We start from the raw sequence: 24,221 nt of genomic DNA, 5'->3' as shown, positions 1-24,221 counted from the left end.
ACAAAGAACCACTGCTGTATAACAGAGGCTGAATTTCAATCAGTTTTGATACCAAAGACTCTACTATAAAATTGCATACTATTTTGCTTTATCAACTAAATATAAATAGTACTTATATATGTCATTTAGTTGACTGCTATCTCATTAATACCCATTATGTAAAAGATTATGTGCTGATTTTATGGGGAGAATATAACAGACATAGGAGAAATGGAATTCACATGTCCTGAATTAATATATTTAATTCTGAATTCACTTGAGATGGAAGACTTCTTAGAATCATGTCTTAAAGAATAGACACTACAGAAATGCCTGGATTATGTGGTAGGGGCTGTGACTCAAGCTCTGATGTCACCAACTTCATAGAGAATCTCAAGTATTGACTGGGTCCTGAGAGATTTCTCCAAGCAACTGTTCATGGACATCAGGACCCTAACCTGTGGAAGAAATCCTTGCTCTCTCTCTCTAGATTAACTAGTTGGTTGCTACATGACCTTAACAAGTCACTCAGTCTTTCCAAGTGTCAAACATAAGATAAAATGCTGAAGGCTCATATTCTCTAGCCCTCCTTGTATCATTAGTTATTCTAGTATCTTGTTCATTCATGTCTAAATCTGCTAAATACGCATTCTTCTTAGCTTAGTGGAGAGAGAAGAGGTTTCTATCTGGTTTTTGTTTTTGTTTTTGGTCAGGGAAATTCTCTAAACTGGTTATCTTGGTTCTTTCCTTTTTCTCCCTCTTCCCTCTTTCCTTCTCCACTTCTCTTTATCCTAGAAATACACATTGCATTAAAGAAAATGTCTGGAAAAAACACAACCCAGGATCTATATCCTTTGCTTCCAAAATAAAAATAAATTACAGATGGTTGAAACAGATTTGAATGTAGAAAGTTACAAATGAGATTTTTTTTCCTCTTTAATTATTTTGGAGTACGAATGTAGGCTTTTCAGTGGAAAACACAGATCCCAGGAGACTAAAAGGCTGTTAAACCTAACTGCACAAGAATGAAATATTTATGCATGAGGAGAATAAAATACAAAAATAAAAACACATGAAGTAAAGGCTTATTTGATTTATACATGAAGTTCTCTTGCAAACCAATAAATCCATGAAAAAGAAATATAAATGGCTTTTAAATATGAAAAGTACTCAACCTTATTTAAAATTAAAATGAGAAAAAATTTCACAAGAAATTTAGTATTTGAATAACTATTGACTATTTTGAATTTAATTGAAAATGTTGAGAAAAAAAACCACTAGGCAAAGTGGACACTGTCTCATCTGGAATGCATTGTATTTGATGAAGAGAAATAGTCCCATATGTTATAAAAACAGATCCTGTTGGTGCCAGTGGCTCACATCTATAATCCTAGGTACTCAGGTGGCTGAGATCTGAGGATTTCAGTTCAAAACCAGCTCTGGGAAGAAAAGACTGTGACACTCATCTTCAATTGACCACCAAAAGGCCAGAAGTGGAGTTGTGACTCAAGTGACAGAGTGATAGCCTTGATCAAAATAAATCCTCAGGGATAGTGCCCAGACTTGAGTTCAAGTCCCAGGACCAACACACACACACACACACACACACACACACACACACACACACACACACACACACACACACACACACACACACACACACACACACACACACACACACACACACACACACAGATAAGACCCAACTTGGGAGTCTGAGGCATGAGGATTATGAGTTTGAGGCTAGCCTGGGCAACAGCAAAACCCTACTGAAAAAATACAAACTCACATGCCCGCATGCACATACACAATTACAAATAGTGAATCATTTAGAGAAGGAGAGTATATTGTTACCTTAGGTCTAGACTGATCTTTGGAACAGTCTATAATGGCCTTAGGGACGTGGATGGACAGAGTGAAATGCAACTGTCTCAGGGATTTCAGTTCCACGGGGAGCTCTCAAGCTATGGCAGTTCTTCACAATGGTCCTGATGGGTCACTTGAGCAGCTGAAATATGAAGTACTGCTGCTTTAATAGGCCTTGCTGCCTTAGAGGAAGGACTGTAAGACACTTCTCTTTTACTGAGGGAATTTCTAGCAAAAGCCTCAGCTGTGAGCTGAGTCATTTCATCCTATATGCAATCTAAGTAATGCCCTGTCAAGTGCTCTATGAACATCTGGAGAACATCTGGGCATGCCCCTGGACCTGTGTGTAATTTTCAGGAGCATCTGCAAGAACGTGTCTTACCTGATACCTGATGTTAACTAGAACAAAGCTCAGTGGGAAGTGGAGTGGACTCCCCCAGAGAAGGAACAGTGAACACGAAGAAGTGGAGGATTGTCTGGGTTTCTGGATGACATGGGGATGGGAAAGGCTTGGCCCGAGATAACATTTCTGGAAATCAGGTAAGGCCTTGCTGGAACTGGGCTTTAACGTGATGACATTGGGGAAAGATTTTCATCAAGAGCGAGACCTGATCTGATCTGCATTTGAAAAACCCAGTTGCTATGAGAATACAAGGAAGAAGGTGAGATGTGAAGATGCAGCAGGGGTTTTAGAAGATGATCGACGTGTGAAGACTTGTTCCTTCTCATCTCTTCTTTAGTAGGTAGGGACTTGCCCTTAGATTAATGAGTCTATTTATAATAATATATATATTGAACACAAAAACTCTATAGTAAGGCAATAACCCTGTCTATTCCATTCCTTATTGTGGGCCATGACATCTCCTGTCACCTGAAGTCCAGTGTCAAACACTGACAAGGAATGGGCTGGGATTAAAGGATGTTCAGTTTTACTCACCTGAAAAATGAGTAATTTAGGTACATTTATGTAAAGGATCTGCATATAAGCTGCTCTCTGGAATTTAGTGGCTCTGATGTCACCTAGAGAGCTGATTTTGTTGAAATGTTAGCTCTGTCCAAGGTTCCACCAACAGATTAGTTTTTGAGGAGACTTGGTGGAGGCTGAACGGTTCTGTTCTCCTCTCTCCTTGACCTTGGGCAAGGCAGAGATGGAACAAAAATACACATTGTGTATGCCAAGGCTCTGATAATTCAAACTAAGGAAGCAAGAAAGTACACTATCATACAAGACAGCAAGCAGGAACAGGAATTCACATTCTGGTTTCTTGGCTCCAGTTTTGATGGTTTATTCATGATCATACATTATCTTGAAATCATGGCATATTCACTAAAATTGCTGTATCCTTTAAAATTGTGCTACCCATATTACACATGCTAGTATCTAGCTTCTTTGCAGCCAACAAAATTTCCTGTTCTCTTAAGTATTTGGAGAAAGTTACTCAAAAGAGCTTGGCCAAAGAGGGGATGTGTTGGTTTTTGTGTCTGATTCTTAGATTTAATATGACCTTATATTAAAGTTATATATATGTAATATTTACTACAAATATAATAATACGATTATAATGTTGCCTTATATAACTTTATAGCCAGTTTTTCAACATTAACAATCCTCCTAGATTTTAATTTAAATTGCATGAAATTCACGAACTAAGTTAAAAAGAATGGGTGTTCTAACGAATTTGTCTTTTACTTCATGAAAATAAAATATTTCACCATCTGTTTAGATCTTACTTATCTCAGCAGTGTTTTATAATTTTAAGTATGTAGGTCCTCTTATAGATTGTTAAGTATATCCTAGTTTTCTTTATGCTTTTTACATTGTCTATTTCTAGGATATATAAGTACTATAGCTTATTCTTAGCATGTTAGTTGGGTTTAACACATGGCATTTTTGTAAAAGTGAATAAGGTACTTTGATTGTAAGTCACCCCTCATACTATTGCTATTGCCCACATCACTGACCTTTTTCTCCTGCTGGTCTCAGTCTTATTGCCTAACAGTCCCTTCCTACTCTCATATCTTTTCCTTTAGATACTCCATGTATGAGAGAAATCTTGTGATGTATGTTTCTGAGTCTGGCTTATTTCACTTGACATGATGGATGATGGATTTTTGCATATTGACCTTTTTACTCAGTGACTAATAAACACACTTCCTATTTTTGATGGATTTAGGCTTAGAAAACCAGTACACAGAACAGAATCCCTTAGAATGCCTTGTGTAGGTAAAGAGACCTGTTTCTTTTTTTTCTTTTTTCTTTTCTTTCTGTTTTTTTTTTTGTTGGTGGTGGTGTTGGTGGTGGTGGTGGTGGTTGTGGGGCTTAAACTCAGAGCTTAGACACTGTCCTTGAGCCTTTTTGTGCTCAAGGCTAGTGTTCTACTGCTTGAGCTACAACACTGTCTCTGGTGTTTGAATGGCTAATTGGAAATAAGAGTCTCATGGGGACTTTTCTGCCTAGGCTGGCTTTGAACCAGGACCCTCAGATCTCAGCCTTCTGAATAGCTGGGGTTATAGGTGTGAACCACTGGTGCCCAGCTGTTTCTTTATTTCTTAACTGTAAGCTTTTTATTCCGTTTTCTTGTTTGATTGAGTTGGCAAGGATTTCCAGTACAATGTTGATCAGAAATGAAGAGAGTAGATACTCCACCTTGTTCCCCATCTTAAAAAGACTGTATTTAGTCTGTCATCAGTGAGTATAACATGTCAACTGTTTTCATAGGCTCTATTCCTCAGCTTGAGGTTTATTTCTTTTCTACCTAGTATTCTCAGAGTTTTAAATCACTAGATGTTGGTTTGTGTCAAATGCCCTCCCTGGACCTCTGAAAATATTCAGTGGCTTTTTCCTTGCATTCTGTTAACGGAGCTGCATAGAATTATTTCTTAATGTTATATCGGCTTCACATTTTAGGATAAATTACCATTTTGATGATATCTTTCTAATTTATTGTTGGATATAATTGGGATAAAGTATTTGTTAAGAAGTGTTCATCTATATTTACAAGTGATGTTAGTTAGATTGATTGTCTTTTGATTGATTTGGTGTGGAGATAATTCTTGCCTTATAAAATGAATTGGGAGGCACTCTCTTCTTTCAAAATTTCTAGAAGAGTTTAAATAGGATTGGTATTATTTCTTCTTTAAATATTTGATAGAATACAATAGTAAATCCATCTGGGTCTGGATCTTCAGTTTTCTGTGTTGGAATGATAAATGAATTCAACTCATTTAACACATTTAGGAATACTTAGTTGTACCACATATTTTTTTAGTCGGTGTAGGTAATTTTTATCTCTCATATTTTTCATTTGATTAGGTTTGCCAATCACTCTCTTTCTGTCTCTCTGTCTCTCTTTTTATCTCTCTGTACCAGCACTGGGGCATGAACTCAGGACCTGGGCACTGTCCCTTAGTTTTATCGTTTAAGGCTGATGCTCTTCCACTTGAGCCACAGCTCCATTTCAAGCTTTTTGGTGGTTAATTGGAGACAAGCATATAATGGACTTTCTGCTTAGGCTGGTTTTGAACTACAATTCTCAGATCCCATATTTCTGAGTAGCTAAGATTACCAGTGTAATCCACCAGCATCCAGCTTGATTTCTCCTTGAAGGCATATTCTTTTTTTTTTTTTTACTTCAGCTTAAGAAGTAAAATAAAATTATATTTTTGGTTCATATTAGCTCATGAAAACAAGCTCTCCTATCATGACATCTTAGTGATTGTACAAACCACTCCAAAATCATTTGACTACAATTTGATGCTAAAGAAAAACAATAGCTTAGTCAAATGCTGTGGCTCACACCTGTAATCATAGCTACTCAGGAGGCTGATGCTCCAAAGATCACTATTTGAAGCCAGCTTAGACAGAAAAGCCTGCGAGACTCTCTCCTCCAAATAATGCCAGATTGAGGTATGCTTCATCTAATAGTAGAATGCTAACTGAGCAAGCAAGCTCAGCGAGTGTGAGGCTCTGAGTTCAAACCCAAGTGCTGGCAAAAAAGAAAGTAAAAACTTTAATACATCTTTATATTGACCTAGAAATGTCAACTGCAGGGTTTTATCCCAGAAATCTCATGGTCAATGTCAGGGATTTATTCCAGAAATCGAACTGCATACATAACTTAAAAATTTCTAAGAAACAAAGGAGGAGGCTGCAATGCTTCGTAAGAAATGTACGCATTATCCTGCCCATGTAATTGTAACTCCTCTGTACAGTATGTTCACAAATAAAATAAAATTAAATTAAAAAAAATTTTCTAAGAAAGTTCATACCATCAATTTTCATAATAGAAATGGAAACAACAAAAATTAATAGGGAACTGGGCGCTGGTGACTCACGCTTGTCATCCCAGCAACTCAGGAGGTGGAGATCTGAGGATCATGGTTCAAAGCCAGTCTGGGCAGGAAAGTCTGTGAGACTCTTATTTCCAATAAACCACTAGAAAACAGGAAATGGCACTGTTGCTCTAGCGGTAGAGTGCTCACCTTGAGCTGAAAAGTACAGGGACAGTGCCCAAGCCCAGAATTCAAGCCCCACGACTGACAAAAATACCAATAATAATAATAATAATAATAATAATAATAATAATAATAATAATAATAATAATAGAGGGTTAGCTAGTGTAGAATACAACAGCCACATGATGGAATATTATATGAGGAAAAAGAAGGTGGAACAATGCATGTCCATATGGGAAGGTATCTTCTGTATGTTGTTAAGTAGGAGAGGAAAGGTTGCAAATCAGATTTTTCACAGCATTCTTTTTGCAAGAACGTGGAGTTCCATGCTTAGAACATTTCTGTAAAATTATATGACACACTCATTGGGCTTGAGCAATTTTAAGGAATTGGGAAGGAAGCTTATTTCCAATTTTACCCTTCGGCACCAATTGACATTCTTAGATTTAACAGGCATACTTAAAATGAAAACCCAAACTCAGATAAATGTTTTATAACTCTTACGTTTTCTGTCTTCTCCAGCACCAAGCAGATTTGCAATTTACATTTTCGTCAGTTATTCCAAGTTGTGAATATAGCTGCTTGTGGAGGCTTCCTTCTGCTCTCCCCATTTGGAAGCGGCCCAGCCAGTAATCAGATACAAATGTGTCTGCTAGAACCTTTCCTGAAAGCAGACAGATGCACGCATGCACAGAAAAGGGAGAGCCTGTGACACTGCCCAGAGTGGTACACTAGGGGCAGAACCTCTCGATAGCCTTCTGTAAGGTTATGGAGCTAGGAACCCGCCCTCTGGGAAATGAATGGAGGGGTTGGTGTTCTTCATGGAGGTGGGAGCAGTTGATGAAGGCATTGACAAAGCCTGGTATATACAGGCTTTTGTGAACGTGAATGCAGGATTTTATTTTTAAATTTTTAATTAATTAGTTTTACTTTCAACAGATTTCATTTTATTAGCTACTTGTGGAGGTAGCATGACTAGATTTCTGATTTATGGGTTACTAATTACAAGGTCAAGGGAGGGGATTATGGTGACTCCCCAAGCCCTGAGCAGGGACTCATTCACACCTGTCACACTGGCTGAGAAGTGTCAGAGTCAGCCTTGTCAAACAGTCCTGGAAATTGTTGCAAGTGGGAATGCATGGAATGGTAAGGGACAGCTCCAGCCCCGGAGAGATGCATAAAAATGCAAGACCTTATGAAAAAAAAACTAAATTAAAAAGGGCTGGGGATTTGGTTCAAATAGTACCTGAGTTTGGCCTTTAGTACCACCAAGAAAAAGCAAGTGAAGTTACTGATCAGATAAAACACAGAGACTAGTTCAGAGGAGAGCCTCTTCCTGTATACAGAGGTTCTGCCTGCTGGTAACACTTGGTTACCACTAACCCACGGCAATCTCATTGATTGAATCCATCATTTTGGATCTCGATGTATGTTTAATACAGCTCAAATACCTTCTGCTTCCCTTGATCAAACACAGAGCAACATAGGATATTTGGTATTGTGTATGTATACAGGTTTTATAGTCAATTAAGGTGTCTTCTGATAAAGGCCCTACATAACAAAGAACCTTAGCTAAAGAACCAAAAAAGACAAATTGCTTATGGTCTAAGACATCTGAAAATCTAGAGTTAGAGCCTTGGGGGAAGGTTCGTAAGAAATCCCTGGCTGAGAAGATCTCAGAGTTTTCCAATAAATGAAAACTTTCAAAAGTTCTATACCATAATTGGTCAAAAATGGAAATAGCTAAAAGGTTTTTTTCTGTTTTTCCCTAGACTGATTGTTGAGGGATTTATTGAGCATGAGCTAATTTAGAACAGGTACTTCAGTGACTAAGAACCCATGGGAAGAAGAGAAGGAAAGGAAACAACAAACAGTCATGTCTTCCTCTCTGCATAGTACCGTTGTTACTGGACTGAGTTTCTCTGTGAGGAAAGTTTCCTTCTTCACCATGAATGGAAGTAGTGCAGGTTATGTGTGTGAAGTACTAGCCAGACAGGAGCTGCCCTCGCTGAGCCCAGAAACCAGCAGAGGTAAGTAATTTCTCAAGGGTTCTCTGTGAAGGAGAGAATAGGGAGGATCATAATGGACCGTTGGGGCCAGTCTGCCTTCAAGGAACAAGGCAGGTGAAGCCTTGGAGAGGGACAGGAGAGCAGCAGAGTGGGTAAGATAGGCACTGGCCCAATCTTTCCCTCACATAAGAGAGAACTTTCACCTCTCAGCTGGACCAACGCTGGTTATAGCACAGCTCCCTGATGCCTGTGAGCCTCCTTCTCTCCCACTTCTCTTCATTAGTGTTGGTTATGCAGAGGTTGTGGAAAAACACATCACTATGCTTGCCTTGTGGTTCTGTCTGTCCTTGAAGTCTGACCATTCAGCAGTAAAATAGCCACAGAGAACTAGAGAGGGCTGCCTTAGAAAAGACAAAGGCAAAGTAAAATAGTAATGAAAAATCAATCTATCTATCCATCTATGATAGATGTGATGATATATGATAGCAGCTATCTATATATGTGCATATAAGTATATATATATGTACACATTTATGTATAAATGTTATGTGTCATCTTTGAATACATATTTAAAGAAGACATCTTTATCCTTGTGGATTTTATCTTCTCATGTCAGAGATGAAGATTAAATAAAAATTCTATTCCTCTTCCTTGCCTTGTTTTTTCCTGTATAGTGTAATGATGTATTATGTGTTATGTTTGATTTTTATGTGTCCCCTCCACTCCCAATCTCCCTCTATGACTATATGAAGTCCAGAGGGCAGTATTTTCAGTGTTTTATTCATGGCTACATTTGTTTAATTAGGAGACATATAAACTGAGGTAATAGCATGTTCTGGGAGGAAACATTAAGGTCCAATAATAAACTTGCCTTCTGTTTTGGGTGATTGGAACAAGAACTTTGAAGAGGTGAACCTTTGAATAATGGGATAAATGGAGTGATAATGGGGAGCCAGGGGTCGTAGCTGCTGACAGCCTTGGGACTGTTTCTGGTCCATGCCAGGTAATGTCTTTCCTCCCATCAGAACTTGCGAGGGTAAAATGAGTTAGAGAAGAGTGGATCTGCTTAGGAAACTTACCCTGTTACCTCAGTGTTTTCATGCAGTTGCATTACTGCTCTGAAACGCGGGGATTTGAAAATCTGAGATCCTTGATCTCAACATGAGTCTTTTTCTACTGACCTCAACATGGGTCTAAACATTTCCATTTTTGCTGAGGCCTGGAGCTCAAAGTTCTACCCTTAGAACATGCTGCACAACAAATTTAGGTCCTCTGATGAAGTTATCTGAACAGAAACCAGGACAATCCCAGGTCCACAGGGGCTGTTACTGGCAGGCTTCAAAATTAGCCAGTTAGCAAAATTGGTTAAACACCTGTAGAAAACGAAAGCTAGAGCCTTATATATCACCCTGCACCAGAATCAACTCCAAATAGATCAAAGATCTCAAAGTCAAAACAGACACCCTGAAAACATTACAGGAAAAAAAGGAGAAACTCTAGGGCTCCTTGGCATAGGCTGAAATTTTCTTAATAAAGATCCAGAAACACAACAAATCAAAGAAAGGTTGGACAAATGGGATTGCATGAAATGCAGAGTTTCTGCATGGCAAAGGACATAGCTAGCAAGATCAATAGAAAGCCTATGGACTGGGAGAAGATCTTCACTAGCGATACAATGGACAAGGGTCTCATATCTAAAATATACCTGGAACTCAAAAATTTAAATCCCCTAACAACAAATCCTCAAAGAAACAACTGCCTGATAAATAAGTGGGCTAAAGACTTAAAGAGAAACTTCTCTGAAGAAGAAAGAAGGATGGGCAATAGGTACATGAAGAAATGCTCAACCTCCCTAGTCATAAAAGAAATGCAAATCAAAACAACATTGAGATACCACCTCACCCCAGTTAGAATGGCTATAATCAAGAACTCTAATAACAACAGATGCTAGAGGGGATGTGGCCAAAAGGAACCCTACTGCGTTGGTGGTGGGAGTGTAAACATGTACAACCACTTTGGAAAGCCGTATGGAGGTTCCTCAAATGACTCCACGTAGAGCTCCCCTATGACCCAGCAATCCCACTTTGGGCATTTACCCAAATGATCACAAACAAGACCACACTAAAGCTACCAGCACAACTATGTTTATTGCAGCATTATTTACCATAGCTAAGATAAGGAACCAACCCAGATACCCCTCAGTAGATAAATGGATCAAGAAAATGTGGTATACATACACAATGGAATTCTATGCCTCCATCAGAAAGAATGACATTGCCACATTTGTTAGGAAATGGAAAGACTTGGAAAAAATTATATTAAGTGAAGTAAGCCAGGCCCAAAGAAACATAGTTTCCCTTATTTGCAGAAAAAGTAAAAAACTATGTATATATGACCATATAAGATGAAGTTAAGTGAAATGAACCCCAAGATAGGGACACAACTGGTTTTTTCTTTCTTGCTATTCTTTTTAACATATTTAAAATGTACTATGTGATTTTTTGTTTATTTTGTATGTTCTTCCCTCATGGTCTAACTCCTGTTTTCACTATATTTGATGTTGGTGCCCTGCATCTTGTATATAGGTTTTTCTAATTTGGGGAGGGGAAGGGAAATAACAAAATGCTGAAATAAGGATACAGGTTCACCCATTGTAACTATGAGATGTACAAGACACTATATTGAAAACAAACTTTACAACTTGTGGGGAGGGAGGAGGGAGGGAGGAGTTGGGGAGGGAAGGGATGGTAGGGGAAAAGCAAAGGAGGAGGTAACAATGCTCGATAGGAAATGTACTCATTACCGTAGCTATGTAACTGTAACCCCTCTGTACAGTATTTCTACAATAACAAACATACGTAAGAAAAATTAGCCAGTTAGAATGTTATAGCCTCCGACCCCTGGGATTAGGCATGGCCAGTGGAGAAAGGGTTAGGATTTCCCCATACACATAGAGAAAACATATCTCCACCTATTTAGGCAGCTCGTCCACAGTAACGTTAAGATCCCTACATACAGCACATACCAAAGCACAGTAGCGGACATGTCATCCATCTAGCCTTCAGGTTGGCAGTTATTTCTGATAGTAACCTTTCTTCCTTGTCTGTTGGGATCAAGACCATCTGAAGCAATGTCCAGGTTTTATGAGAAACAGAAGCAAGACCTAAATGATGAACAGTCACTCCAGGGCTACTGAATTCTCCCTCCTAGGCTTTCCTAAATCCCAGGAGCCACACCACATTCTCTGTACGATATTCCTTTTGCTGTATTGAGTGTCATTCCTGGGAAACACGATTATCATGATTGTGTTGACAAACGCCTGTGGTCCCCCATGTATTTCCTCCTTGGCCACTTCTCTGTCCTGGAGATCCTGCTCACAACTATAATTGTTCCTGTGAGGCTTTGGGGTTGCTGATCTCTGGAACCCAGAAAATACCTCTGAATGGCTGTATTGTCTAGCTTTTCCTGTATCTCTCTCTCTCTGGGGACAGCTGAGCTTTGTCTTGCTCAGAGCCATGGCTGTGGACTGTTTTGTGGTTGTCTGTAACCCTTTGAGGTACAACGTATTCATGAGCAGCTACACTACATCTGCATGGTAACTGTGTCATGGGTATTTGGGTTCCTTTCTGAAATCTGGCCAGTCTATGCCACCTTTCAATTCACTTTCTGCAAATCAAATGTTAAATAGTCTATTTTTACTGTGACCGAGGACAATTGCTCAACCTCTCCTGTGATGACAGAGTCCATCCTTTTTCTAATGGCTGTTTTCATTATCATTGGTTCTTTGAGCCCTGCAGTCTTCTCCTACATCTCCATCATATCCATCATCCTCAAGATCCTCTCAGCCTCTGGCCGGAGGAAAGCTTTCTCTACCTGTCAGGGCTACCATCACAGTCCTCTATGAGCTTTTCATTCAACCTATTAGACTCTAAGATTTCCATTTATAATTTAGATATTTTTGTTGCCATGATACCTCTTTTGCTTCTTGAGTAGTGTCTGCTTTCGTTCTTTGAATGTATTTACTATGTCTTCTTTAAAGTTAAATGTGACCTCGGTCCACTCCCATATGCGGATTCTGTCATCTACATTTCCTCCTGTGGGCTACATATTCCCATTTCTTTGGGTTTGTTCCACATTTTGTGGCAAGGTAGACATTATAGAGAGTGAGTTGTTCATTCTGAATAGCGGTACCTGATCTAGAGGGGTTTGGGCTTGTAGCTTTCTAATCAGTCTGACTAATGTCTTGGATGGACTAGCTTAGTGGCCTCCACAGCGCTCTGTGCTGTCTCTACCCTGGGAACACAGACCAACACACCTGCACAGCATCCTGAGGTGACACATCCACCTTCCAGACCCCACTGATGGCCAGATGATGGTTCTACTGTTTATATCATGTCTAGAGCCACATGCCACTTCACAGGCCTGTCCAACCAAGTTTTGATTCCTTTTCAGAGTTAGTTTGGCGGCCAGAATTCGAGAGTTGTTCCCATTCAAGGAAGACATTTCCACTGTATTTGATCCTGGTGTCCTGAATCTTGTATATACATTTTTCTAATTTGGGGAGGGGAAGGGAAATAACAAAATACTGAAACAAAGATACAGGTTGACCCATTGTAACATGAGACATACAAGACACTATGTTGAAACTTTACAACTTGGATGGGGGGAGGAGGAGTTGGGGAGGTGGGGAAGGAAGGGAAGGGAAAATCAAAGGAGGAGGTAACAATGCTTGATAGGGAATATACTCATTACCTTACTCATGTAACTGTAACCCCTCTGTACAGTGTCTTTACGATTTAAAAAATTTATTAAAAAAGGAAGACATTTCATTCTCTCTTCCTTTGGATTTCTCCATTACCCTTTGTAGTCTATAATCTGTCTTGTAGTTCTTATGAATTTGTCATCCTCCTTTCTTTGGGTGGAGGGGGGCAGGCTTTGCACTAAAACATTCATTGTTTCTGAAAGCACCCATGGACTTGAACTTTCCCAAACTCTGTTGTAAATAAAAGCAGTTTTTTAGGGCTTTTGGTTTTGTGCCTTGGATTTTCCACTGGGCAAATTATCTAGAAACGAGGGTGGGGACGGTGATGGAACTTTGTATTCGTGACACTTCTGCTTTGGTTGCAAGGTGCTAGGCATGGAAATAGCTTCTTCTTGGCTCATCTCCTTTGGAGTGGAACTTCCACCAGATGGGCAGTGATGATTGGGGGCCTGCATTATCAGAGAGCCTGAGATGGAATTTCTGCACCACGAGTGAGGAGTGGGTAGAATGAAGGAGCCTCTGGCCTCATCTCTCTCCTCTCCTGGAAATTAGCTTATGCACCATGCAGCTGGGGAAGGATTGAGAAGTTCTGCCTACCTACTGCTTCTAAGAAGATACTATCTATAGCTCTCGGTGGAAGCTGGGGGACATGGAGCCCAGTGTTCTAGCTGTACATCCCTGGGAGGGGACTTTCCACCACACAGAGCTAGGAGGAGGGAGGAAGAAAGTTATGATTCCAATGTCACCGACTCCCACTGCTCTTACCAAATTTTAGTAGATTTCATAAATAAATGTTGCGTTTATGCCATTAGTACAAGGTCAAGAGTTTTTAAGTGTCTTTCTTTTTAAAAATTTTCACTGTTGTTATAAAAGTGATGTACAAGCCGGGTGCCAGTGGCTCACACCTGTAATCCTAGCTACTCAGGAGGCTGAGATCTGAGAATCACGTTTCAAAGCCAACCTGAGCAGGAAAGTCTGTAAGAATCTTATCTCTAATTAACCACCAGAAAACTGGAAGTCGCTCAAGTGGTAGAGTGCTTGCCTTGAACTGAAGAGTTCAGGGACAGCGCCCAGGCCCAGAGTTCAAGCCCTATGGCCGAAAAAAATAAAATAAAAATAAAAGTGGTGTACAGAGGGGTTACAGTTACACAAGTCAGGAAACTAGTTCATTTCTTTTTGGACAATGTCAGCCTCACACTCTCTTTAAGTGTCTTTCTTCAATAATACTTCAGTGTCCAGAGAGTCTTCAGGATTCTACCCATAATCTGAACTATTTAAAGCATGCACCAGTAGTTCCAATATTTGGATCAATTCTCCATTGACTTCTTTTTTTTTTGGTCCAGTCGTGGGGCCTGAACTCTGGGCCTGGGCGCTGTCCCTCAGCTCTTCAGCTCAAGGCTACGCGCTCTACCACTTGAGCCACAGTACCACTTCCAGCTTTTTTGTTCTGCTTATGTGGTGCTGAGGAATTGAACCCAGGGCCTCATGCATGCAAGCACTCTACCACTGAGCCACCTTCCCAGCCCTCTCCATTGACTTCTATTGCTCTTTTCTGAAATTGGATGTTCCTCCCCCTTCCCACTTTTTCTTCTTCTTCTTCTTCATATTTGATTTTTTTAACCTAAATTCTATGCACTGTATATAGGACACTCAAGTCTGAAGCAGACAGTATTTCCTCTCAGAAATGCCCAATATTTTCCTTTGATCTCGATAAAAGTTTAAGGAGTTCTGCCAATCCTGTCAGAAAGCTGAGCTGAGTTTGGGTATTTGATCATCTTCAGTGAACATTATGCTTTAAATTTCTTTAGGTGGACTCAGAGTATTTAAGCTGATATAAATGCTAGTTTCAACAAAAAATAATAAACCTTTTAATACAATATTGCAAGATATTTAAAAATATTCACTGTGACTTTGACATATATCTTTCCATGGTCTAGCTAAATAAATAATATTTATATCTGGATAATCTCTTAATTCTTTGGTCATTATTTCTAATATGCTGAGACAATATTATTTTAGCCAAACAATTTGTTCACTGACCTTTCTTCTGAATATATTTCCTATTATTCTCAAGGCCACGAACGTGTATGGTTCAACATTGTCTGGAACAATTTCCAACAAAACTGTACAGGTATACACATTATCTCTCTCTCTCCTCTTCTCTCTCTCTCTCTCCTTCTCCCCCTGCCCCTCAAACTTTGCCAGTCCTGGAGCTTGAACTCAGAACAGAGGCACTATCAGTAAGCTTTTTTGCTCAAGGCTAGTACTCTGCCACTTAAGTCCCAGCTATTTGGGGAGTTAGTTGGAGAGAGGAGTCTTATGGGTCTTCTTGCCTAGGCTGATTCTGAACTGTGATTCTCAAACCTCAGCCTCCTGAGTAGCTAGAACTGTAAGCGTGAGCCACTGATGCCTGGCTTGCTCATGCGCTCTTAATCTGCCTAAACATCCAGGCAAATTTTTCCATATAGTTAGAACTAGATACCATTCTGAGTTTTATACCTGTTGTCTCTTTCTCTTCTTTCTTTAGCCCCAGAAAGACTTTGGCACATTCTTTTTGGAATAAGACAGAGGGGACAACCCTTTTTCTTTTAACTTTTGCTTTTACCTCATACACTTTTTGAGACAAGATGCTAACTGAGCTGTAGCCGTACACCTGCAAGCAGTTGAACAATGTCTTTATAACTTCTTTGAAAATTTCCTTGATGTTGGCACTGTCTAGTGACTTAAGCCAACTAAATCTGTCTACTAGACTTCTCTCACACTGAGGGTCATCTCTTAGGTGACTTTTTGGGAGTTCCTGATACCCTCTCACCATTCCTTCTAGAAAGCCACTGTTGTGCCCCGCTTCCAGCAGCTCACAGCTTCCCCTTCTACACAGCATTGCTCTTGGCTGGACAGGAGCCAGCTCAGGAGAGAGGCTTACATTCCACTTTTTCCTAATGAAAGCCCACAGACCAAGACAGGATGACCGACGGTGACACAAAAAGTCATTTGATTTATTTCACCATGAGACCAACTCTGTGGAGCAGTTTCCCCCCAAACATCCCACTGGGCAAATCACCTCATCCCTTGATTAGTATTTTAAGTGTGCTGAGATTGCACGGTCTTCAACTGAGGGAACAGCTTTGGTCAGCTTCCTTTACTTGTTGTGTATTCCTACAGTAAATCATTTATGTAAGAATCTCTGTCTCAGGCTGTGTTCTAGGACCTTCAGTCCATGCCATCGATAGCAGAGGTATCTTGAATGCAGATCGGAAGATAGGTCGAGATTCTGCAGCCAGACATCAATGGGTATCTCATCACTAGAGAGACTGATAGACCCTTGGATGCTTAGATGATGAACAAATGAAATATTAAGATTTTTCTCTCTGGTTTGCTAGTGTTTGAGAGGTCCAGGGAGGTAGTAACTGTGAGGACAGTAGAGATTGGTGGGATGATACAGCACTAGACATAGCCCTATGTGCAGCAATGCATGAGAGTTAGTTAGCAATGTATTGGTCTGTTTTCTTTTGTCATAACAGAGGACTTGAAACTGGATACTTTATAATAATAGATTTCTTTTGCTCACAGTTCTGTAGGTTCATGAGCATGACCCTAGCATCTGCTCCACTCTGGTGAGGGCTTCATGGTAGTGGCATCAAAAATGGAGTGTGTGCAGAGAGGGGTCACCTGGTAAGGCCAGGAGCAAAAGGGAGAGCCAGGATGTCCCAGAAAGCTTGACATGTACCAACCCGTTCTCCCATGGAGCCATGCACTCTGTGAGGCCAACCTTGGTGGTCCCCTTCTGACTTAATTAACCTTGGGATAAAATTTCTGGGTTGATGCAGTTGAAACCTTGAACACCAGATTCTTCTGGAAATCCTCTGCCTGAGGAAATCATTAGCTCTCTTATTGGAAGACATGGGCCCGGCTGCTCTCCGATGTTAGGAATACGCAGAGCTCAAATAAGATAAGTACCGTGTTTCCCTGCCTTAAACTCTCCAGCCATTTCTTCACCTTCTACCAGATTCATATGTAGAGTTGATTCTCAGCATACCAGGAAGAGGTAAGGCTGCTCACAGAGTGGAGATGCTACACACCGAACTTCTGAGAGCATTTGAAGCCCGCCCTGATACAATGCAAAGAAGAGGGGATGGTAGATCAAAGATGTGGTTGGGATATGAAGCTGAGTAAGAGGGTGTGCATAATTTAATGCCTTAGCAAGGAGTCTAGAAAGTGATGCTATTTGCTGACTCATGGGAGTTCTGCAAAAATAATAGCTTTTGTTAAAGTAAGTAGCAGTGCCAAAAATTATCTTGTAAGACTATAAGAAAGGAACAAAACACTTAGAAAAATAATGTTGACATATAGCTGGCGTGGTAGCTCACAGCTATAATCCCAGTTCCGTGGGAGGCAAAGATCAGGAGAATTATGATTTGAAGCCATCACAGGCACAAGTTAGCAAGACTCCTTCTCAACCAATAAAGCTGGTTAAGATGCGTCACTTGTCACTCCTATTAAGAGGATCTGGGTCTATAAGCTGTCCTGGGGATTAGGGGTGTGGTGGGGAGAGACAGAGACAGTGATAGCTTATTTGAAAAATAACAAAGGTTTGGGGAATGGTTCAAGTGACGAGAGCCTGTCTTCTAAATGTGAGGCCCTGAGTTCAATCCCAATGCTGAAAAAATAGTAGAAAAGTAGCAATACGCATACTCTGTAAGACAGAAAACCCTCTCCGCAGAGCAGAGTTCTCAAAGCCTGGAGGACACTGTGTGTTGCAAGGTAAATTGAAGAAGTGCTCTTAAAGGGGCGGTCAGAGGAGAGAGCTCCTGTGAGGAGCTGCTGGAAGTGGGTACCCTGACAGCAGAGGATGCATAACAGCACTTAATTCAAAGGCTAAGGATGTGCACCAAGAAAGGCTGGAAAGGCAGACTGAAGGTGGCCGAACAGCAGGGCCTTTAATGATGGCTAAACACATGGTGTTTGGTGTTCATGGAACAAGATGGTTGGCCACCTACAAGAGTGCGGTTTGTATTCCTTCTCCAATCAAGAGTGAAGGAGGAAGCTAGGCATCGGTGGCTCAGGCCTGTCATCCTAGCTACTCAGGAGGCTGAGATCTGAGGATCGAAGTTCAAAACCAGCCCCAGCAGGAAAGTCTTTGAGACTCTTATCTCCAATGAACCACCAGAAAACTGGAAGTGGCGCTGTAGCTCAGAGGTAGAACAGAAGAGCTGAGGGACAGCGCCCAGGCCCAGAGTTCAAGCCCCACGACCGACAAAAAAAAGAAGAAAAAAAAACGAGTGAAGGAAGGCTGGAGGCACTCACCCCACTGTAAAGCCACTAAACTTGGCCCAAGTTTGAGCCAGCTCTCGGACCAAGGATTCAGGAATGCAAAGGAAGCTCAGGCACCGAAGACTCTGACACCACACTGGGTTGACCGAGTGAGTAGGGAGTCCCCAGACTTGGCCCAATAGGCCATCACCCATCTTTGTGGAAGGCCATTGCTGGAGGAAAGGAGATTCTGAAGTATTAGAGCACTGTGGTAGTGCATTAGTGTCCAGGAACTGAAAACACCATCTGTGGCCCCTTACTAGAGAATACAGAGGAATGAGCTTATTGAGTACTTTATTTATAGTCCCTCACAGTGGTACTACAGGACCCTGTAGTTTCTGCTGCCTCTCTGCTCTTTTTTCCTTTCTTCTACATACTGCTTCTTCCCAACTTCTCTCCTTGCTCTTTGCCTGTATTTCTCTCTTGCTTTCTCTCTGTCTCTTTCTCTCTGTCTCTCTGTGTCTGTCTCTGTCTCTCTCTGTGAGTGATAGAGAAAGATAGAGAGGGAGAGAGAGAAAATAGATACTTTGCATCAGATATTATGGCAGGTACTGAGAATTCAATGCTCACCTGCCCATACATGCAGAGAGAGAGAGAGAGAGAGAGAGACAGAGACAGAGACAGAGAGAGACAGAGAGAGACAGAGAGAGACAGAGAGAGACAGAGAGAGACAGAGGGAGAGAGAATGGATACTTTCCTTCAGACATTACACTGGGAACTGAGAATTCAAGGCTCACCTGCCCATCAAAGAGCTCAGGAAGGGAGAGGGAGAGGGAGAGGGAGAAGGAGGAGAAGGAGAAGGAGGGGGAGGGGCAGGGGGAGGGGGAGAGGGGGCAGGGGGAGGTCTGTGGACACACATTGTAACCAGCCCCTCCCCACATCCTGCTTAGCCTGGTCTAGCATCCCAGAAGATGTGCTAGCCATCCAGAGTTCGGGGAAGAGAGGGCAGCTCCTGGGAATCAGTGATGTTTGACTTCATGTTTGAAAGGAAAGTGATTGTTATCAGGCATAAAATGGGGGCTCCCTTGTGTCCTTGTGATCATTTTCAACTGGGACCTGGCTTTCTTAAACGTTAATCTCTGGCATGCATTTGTAGTCTTGTTCAGTGAACTTTTTACAGAACACCAGGCTGGTGTTAAACCAACCATGAGGATGTTCAGGAATCTATCTTGAAAGCAAGAATATCCCCCTCAGGAGCTTGGATTGCAAAGGTAACTGGCTGGTTTCCGCCCTGCTCTTGTATTTATCTCTCATGGATGAGCTGTTTTCGGGTCCCCATAGAATACTCTAAAAGTTGAGCAGAAAAACATTCTGGTCAGAGGAGCTGTACTTGCTGGAGTAGATTTCCCCATGGCCCAGATTGCTGGACCTGAATCTCATCTTGCTCTTGCAAGATGGTAAGTGGGAAAAGATGGAATTCACAGCCAGGCTCGGTGCCAGCTCTGTGCTGCAGATCGAGTCAGATGACTTAAGATCAGATAGCCCATCTCACCGAGTCTTTTTGGGGTTTTGCTTCTTAAAATTGGAGGAAATTGGGAGTATAAAAATTAAAGATGCAAGTATTTATTAGGCTGTCAATTAATGTTGGTGGTGAAATGACCATCCGAGATCATCTATATGCTCTCATGTGCAAATCATCATCCAAGTTCATCTGGTTTAACTGGGGTTCATGCTGGAGATTAAAGTTGGTTCTTCCAAATGGAAGACTCAAGAGATAGACGTGCAAGGGAGGGGATCTAGGCAATTAATAAGGATGGGGTCAGATGGATCTACCTGAGCAGCCTGGCGACTGTGGTTACCTGTGCTCCCACACTGAGATCTATTGCTCTATAAGTGGGAAGATCAAGAGCCAAGCCAGGTTAAGAGAGAAAGGGCTGCGGTTTCCCATGTGAAACCCTCATCATGGTATTAGTGGCCTTAAGGGGAAGAGAGACTCAAGCTAGATTGCTTGTTTTGCTTCCCTGTGTGATTCAAGGTCTAAGACAGCAAGGAAGACCTCCAGGAAGCTATCCAGAGGTTGGAGTCATACTCTTGGATTTCCTAGACTCCCATACTCTGAGGTGAATAAATCTTAATTCTTTATAAGTTACCCAGACTTACATATTTTGTTACAACAGAAAAGGAACTACAGTAGGAGCAGAGCACTGCTGGTGCTGTGATTTGGCAGTCTGTCGATACAGAGAAGCGATGTTGCTGGTGGTGAGTGATGCTTCCGGAATATTATACATGAGAGAGCAGGACAGCAATCCAGTCCTGCAGTAAAGTTTACACAGAAACACTTTGAAAGAAGCTGGGCAACAGGATTAAGATATTCACATGTAGAGATTAAAAAGATTTACACCTTCCTATCTTGTATATGTCTCTGTGTGTGTGTGTGTGTGTGTGTGTGTGTGTGTGTGTGTGTGTGTGTGTGTGTGTGTGTGTGTGCATTATGTTTCTGACTCTTTCCCTTGTGCCTGGCACATCATGTGTCTGTGCACATTTGAATAGGAAGCTGGAGAAGTGAGGAGGGTGGAGAGAAACGAAGTGCTAAGCGTCAAGACAGCCCAAGACATCAAGACAGAGGAGAAATGAAAGCAGATACAGAGATCAGAAGAAAAGACAACATCCTGAATCAGGAAGTTTTCCTACTTACGTAATTTTTAAAATTATGTTTAAGTAGTTGTCCAAACAGGTCCCGATGTCAGTTTAAAAGTACTGTGCATCTTGATCCATGTCTGCCTCGTGAATCTCCTCACCTTACGCAGTTCCGTTTCCGTGTGTATGCACTGGATATTGGAACTGCATTCACCTGCCATTCCTCTCTCCCCTTGTCTGCACTCTATCTGTTTGGCCTCCCCTCTTCCCAACAATATGTTTCAGTTTCCTAGTATTCACTTTGTTACAGTGTAAGCTGTTCAAAGAATAGCTGCACTATTCTCCCGCATTAATCATGCTTTTAGTATGTTTGTGCACATATGCCTATCGATCCAATGTATGCTTATGCATACTATGTTTGAAAGATGAGGGGAACATGTACTGTCTTTGAGCCTTCACATATTTCTTCCAAGTCCATTCATTTCTTTGCCAATGATCTATTATTCTTCTTGATGAGTAAGTAAAATTCCATTATATGTAAGCCACATTTTCTTGATCTACTCTTCCATTGTAGGACATCTGGGCTGTTTCTGTAACTTGGCTGTGGTGAGTGCAGAAGTGAAATGAGTGTACAAGTATCTTTACTGTATGCTGATTTGTAAGCTTTTAGATAAATGCCCAGGAGTGGTACTGCTAGATCATAGAATAATTTTTTTATAGAGTACTTCTTAGGAAGTTTTATCTTTATTTTTGGCATTAGTCCTGGAGCTTGAACTCGGGTCCTAGGCACTGTCCCTGAGCTTTATTTTTTGTCTTCATGGGGCCTGAACCCTGGGCCTGGGTGCTATCCCTCAGCTCTTCAGTTCAAGGCTACCATCCTTGAGCTTCTTTTGTTCAAGGCTAGCCCTGTAACACTTGAGCCATAGCTTCACTCCCCAATTTTTTTTGTAGTTCAGTGGAGACAAGAGTCTCATAGTCTTTCCTGCTTGGCTGGCTTCAAACCATGACCCTTAAATCTCATCTTAATGAGTAGCTAGGAGTACAGGCATGAGTCACTGGTGCCCAACTTAACGTATGCTTTTTAACTTATAATTTCCAACTTTATGATGGTAGGAGAGGAAAATGCTTCAAATTTTGAATGAAAATGCATGGGCAATGTCTAAGTATGAGCACTCTATGTTCTGCTAAATGAAATAAATCCTTTGGAAATACTGCTGATTTTGTATTTTGTCTTATATGATATTTGTTTTTATAGTAATTATATGATTTTTAGGAAGCAGGAATAGTTGAAAAATAAACTCTGCTTTATACTTTGAGTGTTAGGTGAGGTTCTCTGTGAGCACTGAACAGGGCTTGGTAACCAGGATATGAAGCCTCTTTCTGGGCTACAGCACACCAGCCCAATTCTGTGATAAGAGGCACAGATTACACCCTGCAACGAGATCCACAGCATGCAAAGTGGCTCCTGTGCTTTCTGCAGATGTGTGACTATTCAGAGCACAGATGGGGACCCTGCCCGGGCTGTTCGACTGGAACCTGCACTGTGTCAAATCTCCCGTTTCTTTGGATGCTGTTAACTACATTGGCCAGAGGTAATATGGAAAAATTCTGTTTGTTATTATATTTACATCATTTTTCAAGTTAGTTTATTGCTATGAACCATTATTGCTACTGCCCACCTTCCAAAGGAACTAGAACCTACAGAGGCCGCGTTGAGAAGCTTCAAGAGGCCTGTGTCTTCCCAGAGGTGGTCTCCACCGCCACCTCGTGGCTACTCTAAGAAGTGCAATGGGAATACTTGAAGGATGGGGGGAGGAAGAGAGGGACAGAGAGAAATGGATGGAGAGAGGAGGAGGGGGAGAGGAGAGAAAGGGAAGAGAGAGAGAAGGAAATGGGAGGGGGAGGGGAAAGGGGAAAGAGGAGAGGGGAGAATTACTGGAAACATGCTCTGTTGGGGGTGTTAGAGGGAAAAGAGAACCACAGCAAATGCTCATCTCCAGAGCTGAAGGGGTGGGCTGTAAAGGGGCGGGGGGAGGGAGTTAGAAAATCTTGGAGACCAATTTCTGAAAACTTGAAAATATGAGTTATTTGTAAAGTATATCAAATCCCCAAATATTGTTCAAGAGAGATCCATTCAACAGACATTCATTTCCTGGAAATATTAAGTTATTTCCACGACCAGGAAAATACAGGTTAACTAATTTTGAAAAGCAGGAATGAACTATAGGCTTAAGAGAGACAAATAACTGAAGGAGACGCAGAGTTATATTAATTCATCCAGAAATGCTGAGAGGCAGAGGAAAGGTTATTGAAATGGTTAGCCAAACAACAACAACAAAACCCACCAAAAAAGAAAAAAAGAAAAACAACAACCAAAATCTCAAACCCTAAGATTATTGTGTCAGGGGAAAAAACCCTGTTCCCAGGGTATATTTAGCTGAGATACTATAAATACATTTGTGGTCTCGAGGGGGATTACAAAGAGTTCATACATATAAACTGCTCTCCCTGAACACACAGAGGGCCTGCAAGTCCCAAGAAAAACCTCTGAGAATCCACTCCCTGGAGGCCTGTTCAGGTGTTTCCTTGTCTTATTTCCACCAGCACCAGGTAAATTCAGAGCAGCGGGCTTTCTCCATACAGGTGTTCCATAGACCCAGAGTCCACAATCTGTGTATTTGACCAGCCACAGAGAGAAAACATGTGAGAGAGAAGCTCATGTTGGTGTTGAACACTTACGGACTTTCTCTTCTCATTTCCAGAACAACGGCAACTATCCACAGGGAATTCTCATCACCTTTGCTCATTGAGGGATGAGTTACAGGACAGCAGGATCTGTATAGGTTGCATGTGGACAGCACACCTTGTGTTACTCACCGTCTTCTGGAAGCAACGTGTTATAGGGATAGAGGGCTGCCTGTGTTTCATTCTAGGCCAGAGATAAGGAAAACAGGGATTCTGAGATGGCATGCTGAAGACCTAGGAAGTCCTGAAAAAGCCAAGATGAGATTCACATTCGAGTCTCTGACCAGATCTTGTTATTCTCATCACATTATGCCTCATTACTTTGAACCATGTGCATTTAAATGTTTTTAGCTTCCTTAAAATTGCATTTGCTTATTAATAAATTATTAATAAATCCATGTGGATTTTAGAAGTTTAAAATGTACTTGCTCGAGGCACTAGCTGTTACCAAGGTCTTCTGTATCTTTCCAGAGTATAGTATATCCATGTGCATGATCAAATATTGGTTGGGCACATGT

At 41.2% G+C, this 24,221-nt stretch overlaps 1 long non-coding RNA gene across 2 annotated transcripts in view; it reads left to right on the top strand.

The window, feature by feature from the left end:
- The window catches only part of LOC138810168 (uncharacterized), a 28,537-nt gene extending 4,505 nt beyond the window's left edge, over window positions 1-24,032 (top strand). The window contains exons 3-4 of one of the 2 annotated variants that reach the window (XR_011367045.1): window positions 22,439-22,550; window positions 23,721-24,032. This is a non-coding gene — a long non-coding RNA (uncharacterized lncRNA). Of the gene's footprint in view, window positions 1-2,202; window positions 3,512-22,438; window positions 22,551-23,720 lie in introns of those variants that run through there. The other variant, XR_011367046.1, reaches the window with a different exon arrangement.
- The last annotated feature ends 189 nt before the right edge of the window (window positions 24,033-24,221 follow it).

The sequence above is a fragment of the Dipodomys merriami genome, unplaced genomic scaffold (genome assembly GCF_024711535.1).
Source record: "Dipodomys merriami isolate MVZ:Mamm:240054 unplaced genomic scaffold, mDipMer1.0.p SCAF_5, whole genome shotgun sequence".
Taxonomy (NCBI): domain Eukaryota; kingdom Metazoa; phylum Chordata; class Mammalia; order Rodentia; family Heteromyidae; genus Dipodomys; species Dipodomys merriami.
Note: the sequence above shows the minus strand (reverse complement) of the source record. Positions and strands in the feature narration are given on the sequence as shown.